Consider the following 11506-nt stretch of genomic DNA (forward strand, 5'->3'; position numbering starts at 1 on the left):
AATCATGCATGCACTTCATAAGTTTAGACAATATTTGGTATGTGGGAGATTCATTGTAAAGACAGACCATAATAGCCTTAGTTTCTTCTTGAACCAAAGGGATTTGAATCATCGTCAACAAAAATAGGTAAGAAAATTGCAAGCTTATGATTTTGATATTGAATACATGAAAGGAAAGAATAATGTGGTTGCAGATCCTCTCTCAAGAGAGCCCACTCTGTGTTCCTTAACATCTATCTCTACTAATTGGAAAGTCTCCATAATTTTAGAGTATGCTAAAGATTCCTTTGCCACCAAGATTTTGCATAAGTTAGTGGATGATAACAGGTACAAGGTTGATGATGAATTGATTTATTACAAGAAAAGGATCTTCTTAGTGCCAGGATCAAAAACTAAGGAGAGGATATTGAGGGTCTTTCATGACACACCTTTGGCTGGTCATCAAGGATACTTCAAGACATATAAGCAAATTCGAGAGCGATTTTCATGGAAGGGTATGAAGGAGGATGTCCTTAAACACATTATGGAATGTATGGTATGCCAACAAAGCAAGAGTGAGCAAAATTTTCCTGTAGGGCTGTTGTAGCCACTTCCTATTCTTGAACAAAAATGGGAAAGTATTTCCATGGACTTCATCACTGGGTTGCCCAAGGTTCAAGGTAAGGATTGCATATATGTGGTGGTAGATAGACTAAGTATGCACATTTCTTTCCTATCACATCTGATTTCAAGGCATCACAAGTGGCCGAATTGTTCTTCAAGAAAACTTTTAGATTACATGGCTTGCCTAGAAACATTGTTAGTGACCAGGACAGTAGATTCCTCAGCTCTTTTTAGAAAGAGCTCTTTCATTTGGTAGGAACTGAACTCACTCTCAGTACTAGCTATCACCCTCAAACAGATGGACAAACATAGATAGTTAATAAATGGATAGAGGGATATTTGAGGAACTATGTTTCAAATCAACAACATGCTTGGGTGAAATGGTTTCACCTAGAGGAGTATTTTTACAATACATCTCATCACATGTCTATTGGTATGCCTCCTTTTTGTGCTCTTTATGGTTATGATGCCCTTTCCTTTGTTGATCTAGTACTTTCAGATAGCAGAGTACCTGCAGCAAGTGATTTCGTCAAGCAAAGCCAAGACATAATAAGGTCCCTCAAGGATAATCTACAACATGCACAGAACCAACAGAAGTTGTATGTTGATAGGAAAAGGATTGAAAGATCTTTTGAAGTGGGAGATTTGGTATTTGTCAGGTTGCAGCTATATAAGCAAAGCACTTTGAAAAGGAGTGGGGCAGAGAAACTCAAGCCAAGGTTCTATGGGCCTTATAAGATCATCAAGAAGGTAGGAGAGGTAGCTTATGAATTGGAGCTCCCACCAAACAACAAAATACATAATGTTTTCCATGTATCTTGCCTGAAGAAAGTTCTAGACCAGCAAACCATAGTATCTACAGAATTACCACCTCTTGATGATGAAGGAAAATTAGTTTTGATACCAGAAGAGATTTTGGATACAAGAGAGAAAAGATTGAGAAATAGGAGCATCATAGAGCATTTGGTCAAATGGAAAGGATTACCACTGGATGATGCAACTTGGGAAGTAGCACATATTCTTAAGCATTCCAACCTTCATTGCTTGAGAAAAAACAATATTTGAGAGGGAAGGACTTGTCATGTCCCCTTTTCAAATAATTAAAAATAATAATCTTTGCTAAGGTAGGTAGGCTCAAAAAGGTGAAGTTTCGACAAAAGGGGTTAATCTTTGGAAACCAATGGACTAATAAATGAAAATTATTATTAAAATATGTTTTATTAACCCCTCTTGGACATGAGTTAGGGTTATGCCCTCTTTTAAAGAATTTGGAGGCATTTTGGGCTCATTCCAGAACTTGATTTTTGCTCATTGCTTTGTTGTTCTTCAGAGGCTGCAAAACCTATGGAGAAGGAGACCCAAGGACAAGAGTTTGCAAGTTTCTAAGAAGGCTAAGGATGGGAGTTTAAAGCCATTCCATGTGCAAGCTCATGCAGAGTTTTCCCTTGTGCTGAACAGTGCAAATTTGTGGATTTTCGGGTGTGTTTTTGTAGGAGTTTGGTGTTTCCGGTTGAGTATTTCATATCAGTTTGGGTTGCTGCTGTATTTTAGACATTTAGATGTTAAAATAGAGCTGAATATATGTATTTGGTTGTGATTATACTTCTGTGATAGATTAATAGTGTTTTTGTGATGTTTTCGGGCTATTTTGTGTTAATTTCGAGAGCCCGATGAGCATGGTTTTTGTCCTTCGTTTGGGAGTTGTTGTGTAAATGTTATACAAATATAGAAATTTCATTCTTTAGGCCATTATGTTGGTGAAATTTCTATAAAAATGTCTACTTTTAGATTTATTAATAATATGTGAAGCTGTGAAGTTTTTGGCACTATTTTGGGCATACCCGATTTGGGTTTTAATTGAGAAATTGGTGGATCTTTGAAATATTGGTTGTTTGATTTTAAACAATTGATTAGAGACTTTAAATATCAAATAAAATCAGAAAGGGGACATTTCAAATGTGCATCTATGGTGGTAGCTTGATTCTTAATTGATGACAATTTATTTTATGTTCATGATGTTTTGATCACCAGGTACTCTTCATTTACTATTACAATAGTGAAGCTAGCTCGACAAGACATATTTGACATGATAGACTTGGGTCTGTTACTTTACTTGGACTTGGTATTGAGATTATGTAGCTTGACTTAAAGATCACTTTTTCTAAATGCAAGTAATCCTTTGATCTGCATTCTCAATTTTGAATGATTGATTACAACCACCTTCAACTCCCTTCATGAATTCAAGATTGGAGCTCAATGTATTACCCCAATGGTTGTTACTACTTTATACCAATAATTTGTTATTAGTTGCATCTTATGATTCATAAAAGACACAACGTATCATATTTAGTCAATATTATGTTAGGGTTCATTTAGGAGCTTCATGTGCTACTCTAGAAAATGAATACAAGGATCTTTGACTATCTCATGGTACTCAATTTTATAGGATCCATTATATATTTGATGCAAAGGACGAGTTGGTGGGATTCTCAAATTTAAATTTTCTCAAAAATGACCAAAGTTACAAGTTCACTTTAGGTCAGAGTTTCTCTCTATGTTCCAGCCCCGATTGAAGATTTTTTTATTTCTTTAAATAATCAACAAAAGTAGAATAAAAAGCTTATCTCAATAAATATACTAATCATATTCTAATTTATTTATTCTCATTGACTTTTTAATTTCATTCAAGAATTCCACAGTTATCTATTAACAATTCGAAGCACCATCTAATTATGTATTAATCTAAACCAACATCAATGAAACATACATGAAGTGCTTCACATGCATTGCATTTGGAAGCTCATTAATAATTAGATCATAAAATTGTTATTTTTTCTAGGTGATAGAATGGGTTTCTACCATGCTCACCAAATGTTTCACTACGAGAAATTTCATTTATTTATGAGATTTTCTTTGGCACGTAGTCTATTTCAGTAGCGTCATTCTCTTTGGGGAGGATTTTCACTTCTCTTTTATATTTTCTCTATTTTGATGGGGATTATTTCCCATTAGCTTTTTTTCCTTTTTTCCTTATGAGGGTTTACATTGTACGTAGATGCCCACATAAGCTATACGTGAGGAAATCTATTAGTGTGGAATATTTCATGATATATTCTCTTCTATGGATTTTTTTTCCCTAGGGATAAGCTCTCTTAGGTGTTTCTTTTATCTCTTCTATTGCAAATAGTTTGCATGTTCCTCTCCTTTACATTTGTATATGTACATATTAACATAACCTTATGATATATAGGTCATTGCAGGTTATTTTATATTCTACATCTTATTTATTTTTGCATATTATTTGTTCTATAAATTTTTTCCAAGGTGTTTGATTTTTTTGTAACTCGTATTTTAATTGATGCCACTATCTCTCCAAAAGACCTTGTTTTCGACATATCTATAGGAGCAACTCTTCTCAATAGTAATTTTGGGACATAAACATGGTTGTCAATTCAATTAGTACCTTGGGTTCTTGAAAAAATGGTGAATGGTTCTAAATGATCTTGTGAGGTTCTAGAGGATCTGTCGACTTTACATCTCGTACATTTAGTTGTGTCATTATGACATAATATATTTTCTTAATTAAATTTCCCATCTTACGATGTTTTTGATTTTTATATTAAAATGAAGCCAAAATGGGGCTAACCCAAGTATAGAAAAAAACAAGGCTAAAAGTCAACCAAAACTCATAACCATAAGCTTAATCAATCCCCTTCCTTACCATCAAAAAAACCCAAACTAACATATTTCTATAACTAAACCTTCTACAATGAACACTTTACATATTGTCGTGCAATAATATAAAAGTCTAGCCCAATTTAAGTTTTTGGGCATAAACCAAGTCCAGTAATTAAAAAAATATAAGCCCCATGGGCCACATAGTAAATAGTAAACATAAACACCAAAAAAGAAAAGACAAGGGACTAAGAGATAACTCCCCTTCTTCTAATTGTTCGGGTTCTCCACCATGAGCCACATCTATTTGTCCACTAGGAAGCCATAAAGAAAGCGGATAGTCTCCATGTCCTTGGCATCATTGATCTCCTCCTTCCTAGCCTACAAAATTATTGGAAATATAAAAGGAGTAACTGAGAGGGGAGGGGTGAATCGATTACCATAAAAATAAATCCCAAATCCCTTTAGATGCCAGTACAAAATAAACCCTAAAAATTGAATGCTGTTGATGCTTGGCAAACACACATAAAATGATGTAACTCAAGTAAATATTGAATATGCTTAGTAAGTACTTAACATGCAAATTTTAGATGTTATTTGTGATTACCATTTAGATTCAAACACATAAAAGAAAATAGCATGAACACATTTGACACCAAAATTTAATGTGGAAACCAAATTTGGAAAAACTACCAATTGGAACTAGTTACCGTTTTCACTCTTCTGAAGTGAGCCTTGTTAGGAGCCAACCCTATTAAAGGTTACAAAACACACTGTTAAGTGTGACCCTATTAAATGATTAAATCACCCAATTAGGAGTGGCCTTTTTAGAGGTCTTTAGACAATTCAATAAAACTACCACCTTGTTAGAGGTTTTACATGTAGCTGTTAAGCCAACTCCGTTAAGAGATTTAGATCACTGCTACAATGGTTAGAGAATAACAATGAGATAACCCGATTTCTGATACAACTGAATTTTTTATTATAGATTTTTGTTCTGGCTTGTACTTGATCCTTCCTAATCGAATATATCTTTTCAACTTCACAAGGATATTCTACTTATCCTTCTAATTCGCTTCTTTACTGCATCATTAGATCTTCAAAATCTTCCATGCATTCACACTCTTACACACTTTCAAATTCTCAACTTGACCTTATACTTGTATCATTAATATTGTCAAGTTAGTTCATATACAACTTAAAATAATTAATATTCATCTCCTTAGTTAGCTAGAACCAATAGATAAATCAATTAAACTCAATATGCCAAAATAAGAAAATTCTTCGTTAGCCGACCCAACTCGGTAGACACTAACTTAGAAACGATTTTCTTGTGTTAACCAAGTGAACTTGGTTAACACTACATATTCATGAAGATCCTTTGGTAACTAAGTGAGCTTTGTTAACACTGGTTCCATCCAACATTTCCTTCATTAACTGAGTGAACTCGGCTAACACTCATCTTTTGCAGACTTTCCTTTGACGCCTGAGTTAACTCAGTAGACACTACCTTCTAAACTAGGCAAACATAGGAATGCTCAGCAAATACATAAAATTGTCTTCACTGCTTGAGTGAGCTTGGCATGCACTGAATGATAATGATATGACATTTGTCTAACATTAAAGACAATACACAATTAATTAATTGTATCCAACACAAAATATGGAGGGTGGTAGCAACAAAATGCATGACATGATTGGAAAAATTGGCCACCCTATTGAACTTATCGCCCAAGTCCTCGTTCTTATTAATTAGACTAGTAATGGCTCCCTCCAACTTGGTAAAGTCCTTCTTAATTGGAGGTTGTTTATTAATAGTAGCCTAAGGCACAATATTCCTCCCCTTCTAACTATCACCTCCCATCATAGATTACTTTAGTGGAGAATCTTCACCATTTGGCGGTCTCGTCTCATGGGCTGATTGTCATTTGATGAATAATTCATGTAACGTAGGTCAACTGCATCACCAGATAATTATTAGATTTGGGTCCAATGCTCATGGTAGTTGGTCATTAGTTATCACATGATTGGTAAAAAATATTGGTCCAATCACTAATGTAATATACGTTTTGGATACATTTATTAATTTTTTTTTGCCATCCTTTGCATGTTATTTCTTACTGGACAACATTCTTTCGCCATTACTACAACCAAATAATGTTCCCTTGGGTTGGGCATTGCCTACCATTTTCTTGACGTGTGTCGACCACTAGCCCTATTTAGCCAATTGTTTCCAATTGTAGGCTTACATAGGAAGGTGCATTTTGCCTACATTTGACATTCCTTCTTGTTAATCCGTGTAATTTTCCAACCTAGATTGGACTTTAAGATATTATTATTCTACATAATTTGCTCTTTTCTAGTATGGAGACTGACATTTCTTATTGCTGCCGAAGTTTCAAAGTGCTAAGTGCATTGCCCATTGATTCATGGACTGTGGTTTTCACAAAAGGTAAGTGATTTTTAATTTATTTTTTATGTGGACAATGGTACTGGTACTGGTTATTTTTTAGTTTTACTGTCTAGTGTCCACTAGTGATTGGATATCTCACAATCTAAGATAGGTTTGCAAATTTTATTGGATGGTACTGTAGATTGTAGTACCATAGTAGTAGTACCATTTTTATGAGAATGAATCATATTATTGTTATTAAATGTAGTCTAAGTAGTCCACTATCACAGTCTTTGACTTGTCACTCTTTGAGTCTTTTGTTCAACAACTAAGTTGATTTATTTTTTGCAGCCTCTATCGGTTTGCAATGTCAAACAAGAGGGGTAATAGGGGTTTTGGTAGGATCCCTGAAAGTCAAGAGAGGCTACCATTACCAAAATGTAGAACCATATTCACATATTTTGGTGGTGGAAATTTTGGCAACCTACAAGATTCACAAATTGGATCTCTAGTGCTTATTGAAAAAGGATATTCATCACAAGTCAGAGACCATATTGAAGAAGTTCAAGTTTGTGAACCTAATATCTCAGTCGAGGACGAACTTGAACATGATTTGGAGGCACTTCCCCTCATTAGGGAGTCACAAACTGATATTATAGACTTGAAGTCGGTTTCGGACTAGTCATATGAGAAAACCAAAAGTGATTCCATAAATCATGTTCATGCACAAAAAAGGAAAAGAAAATTGGAATATAAAAAAGATCTATCTAGCTGGGATTTGTCCAAAAGGAATTTTCAATTAGAATGGTTGGAAAAGTACCGATTCATTGAACCAGTGGCCAATCCAATTGATGGTGAGCCTCCTGTAGAATGTAGATATAAGATTTGCATAAAGATAACTGTTACTTAATTTTAGCTCATGTTAAAATTCAATTCTATTCAAATTTTGCATTTTACTAAATAAACACTTTTCATTTTATATTTATAATGAAATAGAAATGTCCTTGTATTATTCGTTTTCAAATATACAAGTAATATTTACAAAAGAGTGAAATGAATTGAAATGCTGAAAGGAAAAGATCTCACACAAGCCATGAATATATCTTACTAACTTTCACATGTACAAAGGAATACATAAACAGATAGAATATGTTTCAAATAAAGAAATGAGGTTAGAGATAACCAATCATTGCCTTTTTTGCTTTGACTGATTATGGATTCCATGGTGTTGTTCTTCATCTAGCTCCAAGCCCCTAAGATATTTAGCAACTGCAAAATTGAAAGAAAAATGATATTAGATCCCAAAGGATCTAAGCAATGACTGAATATCCTAACTAAGCTACCACTACAGATATCCTATCTATTGATGCATTCTGTTATAAAAAAAAGTAAGGTACACTAAATATCAAGCTAAAAGATATTTTGCAGTAAGATTTTCAAAGAAAATAGAAGTCATTTATGGGTGTCATAAGCCCATGCTCGAACCTCATAAATGACACAAGAAAGTGACTTACTACAGGATACAATAAAGAAATCTTTATTATTCTATACAGGTTCACAAGTTTTAGCCTTTGGAATTACAAAGATTTTCACATATGCAATTCAAAAAACATTATCAGTTACTTAAAGTGATTGCCTCTAAACAACATTGCATAAGATTACATGAATGAACAAAGCATATGACTGAGCAACATATAAATTTATGTTTTCTTTTCATAAGAATTGTTAAGGAAAAAGCTATAGGGAGCTCTTCAGTAGTAGCTAAAGGAGGTCAAAAGGCATTTGAGAACATCTTTAGATATCTTTAGATGGTGTGCACAATTGTGTCAATCAATCACAGCTAGGGCTGAAAGGAAAGATATATTTTATGACTCAATGCGTCTAGGACAAAGGAAAACTTACTAAAGCACTGTGTAAAGTAGCATATGTGGCACTAGCATCTTGCCCTTCAAATGCCATAGTGTCTCACATACATCACACTATTTATAGATTATTAAGAAAGGTGGTGTTAAAGTATAGCTATAAAAGACCAGAAGTAGTTGTTATTATATCTAGAGATATTGTTTCTGAAGGTGACACTGATGTGAAACAACAAAAGTTTAGGAATGATAAACATTTGCCTCAATACTCTTCTGAGCATTTTTTTGGCTTCTAGTTTATCTAGAAATATTCCAAAAATGCCAAAATGGCTTCTCTTCTTGATCGTTGCAGTCAAATAATAAAAAAGGGATTCAAGAAAAGATGACACTCAATTTGCCTCACGTGAGAAACTAAGATCAAGAAAGTCAAGCAAAGATCATGTAGCATCTTTAAATTTTTTTGTAGACTTATCTAAAGATATAGCTTCCGAAAGAGAGTCCTCAAATGGTATTTTAACTAAAAAGACTACTGGTAGATTGATCAAAAAATCTACAAGTTTAAATTACCATAAATGTGTAGAAAAATCATCAACTAGAGATTTGTCTATCTTATCCAACAACCATGAAGATCAAGTTGGAATAGGTGAAGACCATGTAGGTCATCATGGAACTTTTGAAATGGCATTGTTAGTATCCTGTGGACTATCTTCTTCCGTCACATCTAAAGATAAAGAAAAGGATTTAGCTACAGTGTCTCCAAAATCCTTAGTATTGGATTTATCATCAAAAGCTCCACCACCAAAGAAGCGGTCTAGGTGAAAGAAAATGAATACTAAAAAGTTGATAGAATTATGCATGAAAATGGAAGGTCCATTTAGAAACTCAATAACAAAGAAGGCTACATGGGAAAATAACTCTGCAACTTTGTTAGAGTGTGGAATTGAACGCACCCTAGATCAATGTAAATCGTACTGGTCATCACTCGTAAAGAAGTACAAGAGTATATTGAAGGTGAAACAAATGTAAAACAATGATACCTTTCAAATATGCTGACTCCAACAATAAGTAATCACTCTAAAACCAAGTAATGGCCCTCAAAGGTAAAAACAAAGCTTCACTCCAAGCAATAGAGAAAGGAGATGTAATACCAAGAAAATTTTGTTGCTTCTGTAATAGCAGTGATATATATTTTTAAAAAATGGCAAGAAAATAAATGGAGTTTGTGCTTTAACAACAACCATATGCATTTCTTCATAAAACTAATAGGAAAAGACTTTAATTATGGTGGCCTTCAAATAGAAAACAATTGAATATGCTCAGTCTTTGCAAAATTCTCATGGCAGATTCAAATCTTTAATATCAGTCACGACTTCTAATACTGACTGGAAGAAGTATAAAAAATTAGATATATTACCTCTTGCTTCAAGAGATGAAAAAATTGTAGAGGGATCATGGCTCCAGCCACATGACCAAACCCTCATATATGGCGACTCTAGAAAATGAAGTCATTCCAGAATGTTTCAGCAATATCGGCTCCTAACCTCATAAAACACTAGTCATAAAAGATAGTTTCACATAGAAGAAGTTTCCCTTCTTCCATGGTGGCTCGAAATGAATTTCAATAATAAAAGAACAGATGTATTACCTTCCACTATGACGGTTTTCAGTCACAAGTGCAATGAAATGAAGAAAGAAACATGGTTCTAGGCAAATGAAACAAGTGATAACAATAGAGTGGCTGCAGAAAGCTCTCATGGCGGCCATAGATGAAGTAAAATTTCTTCAAACCCTAGTCGAATTCCTTCCCAAGCTTTCCAAAGCCAATGAAAATGAAAAAATGAGTTTAGGGTTGAGAATAGAAGTATAATGCCCCTTTTCATATTTCATAATTTTTGAAGTCCAGGGAATTAAGATGGGATTTTATTTATTTGCCAAAGTTCAAATTGAAGATGTGTTATCAGGTTTTAGAAGTAATGAAATAGGTGTTGTCACATTTTTCATAAACCATGTTGATAGTTTCTTTTATTTTGAATAAGTCTTCTTGTAAAAATAAATATTAATGGTAACATTATTAACCATTTAATATTTTGCTATTTTGTTTATGCCAAATAGAGGTGTTAGACTTATTCATTTATTATAATTGTCATGTCTTTATAATACTAAGTCTTAGGAATTATTGTTTTCGAAGACTAATATCATTTAAAGTCATGAAGAGAGTATCTTAGGGATTTTGAGTCATTTTAGGACTGTGCCGCGGATTTTGACTTTATCTTGGCAGTTTGAGGCCATTTATTGACATTTTGAGTCTTTTGAGTGCAGTTTTAGTGAGTCATAAGTCTCTTTGTGGCTTACTGGACCTTTTTCAAAGGTTAATCATCAATTTTGGTGTTTATGACTCCTTTTTCAGAGGCATTTTTCATGGATTTGACCCTGAGGGGTTTGTATTTAGTATTTTGAACTCTGATTTTGGAAGTAGTTCTGAATATGCAAAAAAGAGATTTGGTGACATTTTTTCTAGTGTCCTTAAGTTATTTTTGTGTCCTTTGTAACTCAATTCTCTGAACAAGATGTATGAATTGAAGCATTTTGGTGTAATTTTATGGGAATTGATCTCAAGCCTTTTCTTTTCTCTATAGTTTTTGTGTAAAAGTCTAATTGATAAGATAAATTTGTGAGTTTCAAGACTCCTTATTTTTTTGTCTCAACCACTACCAAATTGCAGGAGTGTAACCCTATTTGTAGGTTACATTGTGTGTCATTTCTTAGGATTGTTAAGTGAGATATTATCGTTTCCTTAGGTTTTCTTCCAAAAAACCTCATTGTGAAATATTTATGCAAACCTTTACAAAGTAAAAGGTGTAAGTCATGGAGAAAATATTCCAAAGTAAAGTTGTTCATATATTTTTGTATCCATATTTCGGTGTATCACTTGGTTCTCTAGTTGAGAGTTTAAGATCATAGGTTTATTTCAGTAACT

At 33.7% G+C, this 11506-nt stretch overlaps 1 pseudogene; it reads left to right on the plus strand.

Annotated features, from left to right (window-relative positions):
- Nucleotides 1-6642: 6642 nt before the first annotated feature.
- On the plus strand, nt 6643-10032 carry LOC149576160 (ribonuclease J-like; annotated as a pseudogene).
- Nucleotides 10033-11506: the final 1474 nt, after the last annotated feature.

Source organism: Cupressus sempervirens, chromosome 1, assembly GCF_028749045.1.
Source record: "Cupressus sempervirens isolate cs-2001-9-10 chromosome 1, ASM2874904v1, whole genome shotgun sequence".
Taxonomy (NCBI): Eukaryota; Viridiplantae; Streptophyta; class Pinopsida; order Cupressales; family Cupressaceae; genus Cupressus; species Cupressus sempervirens.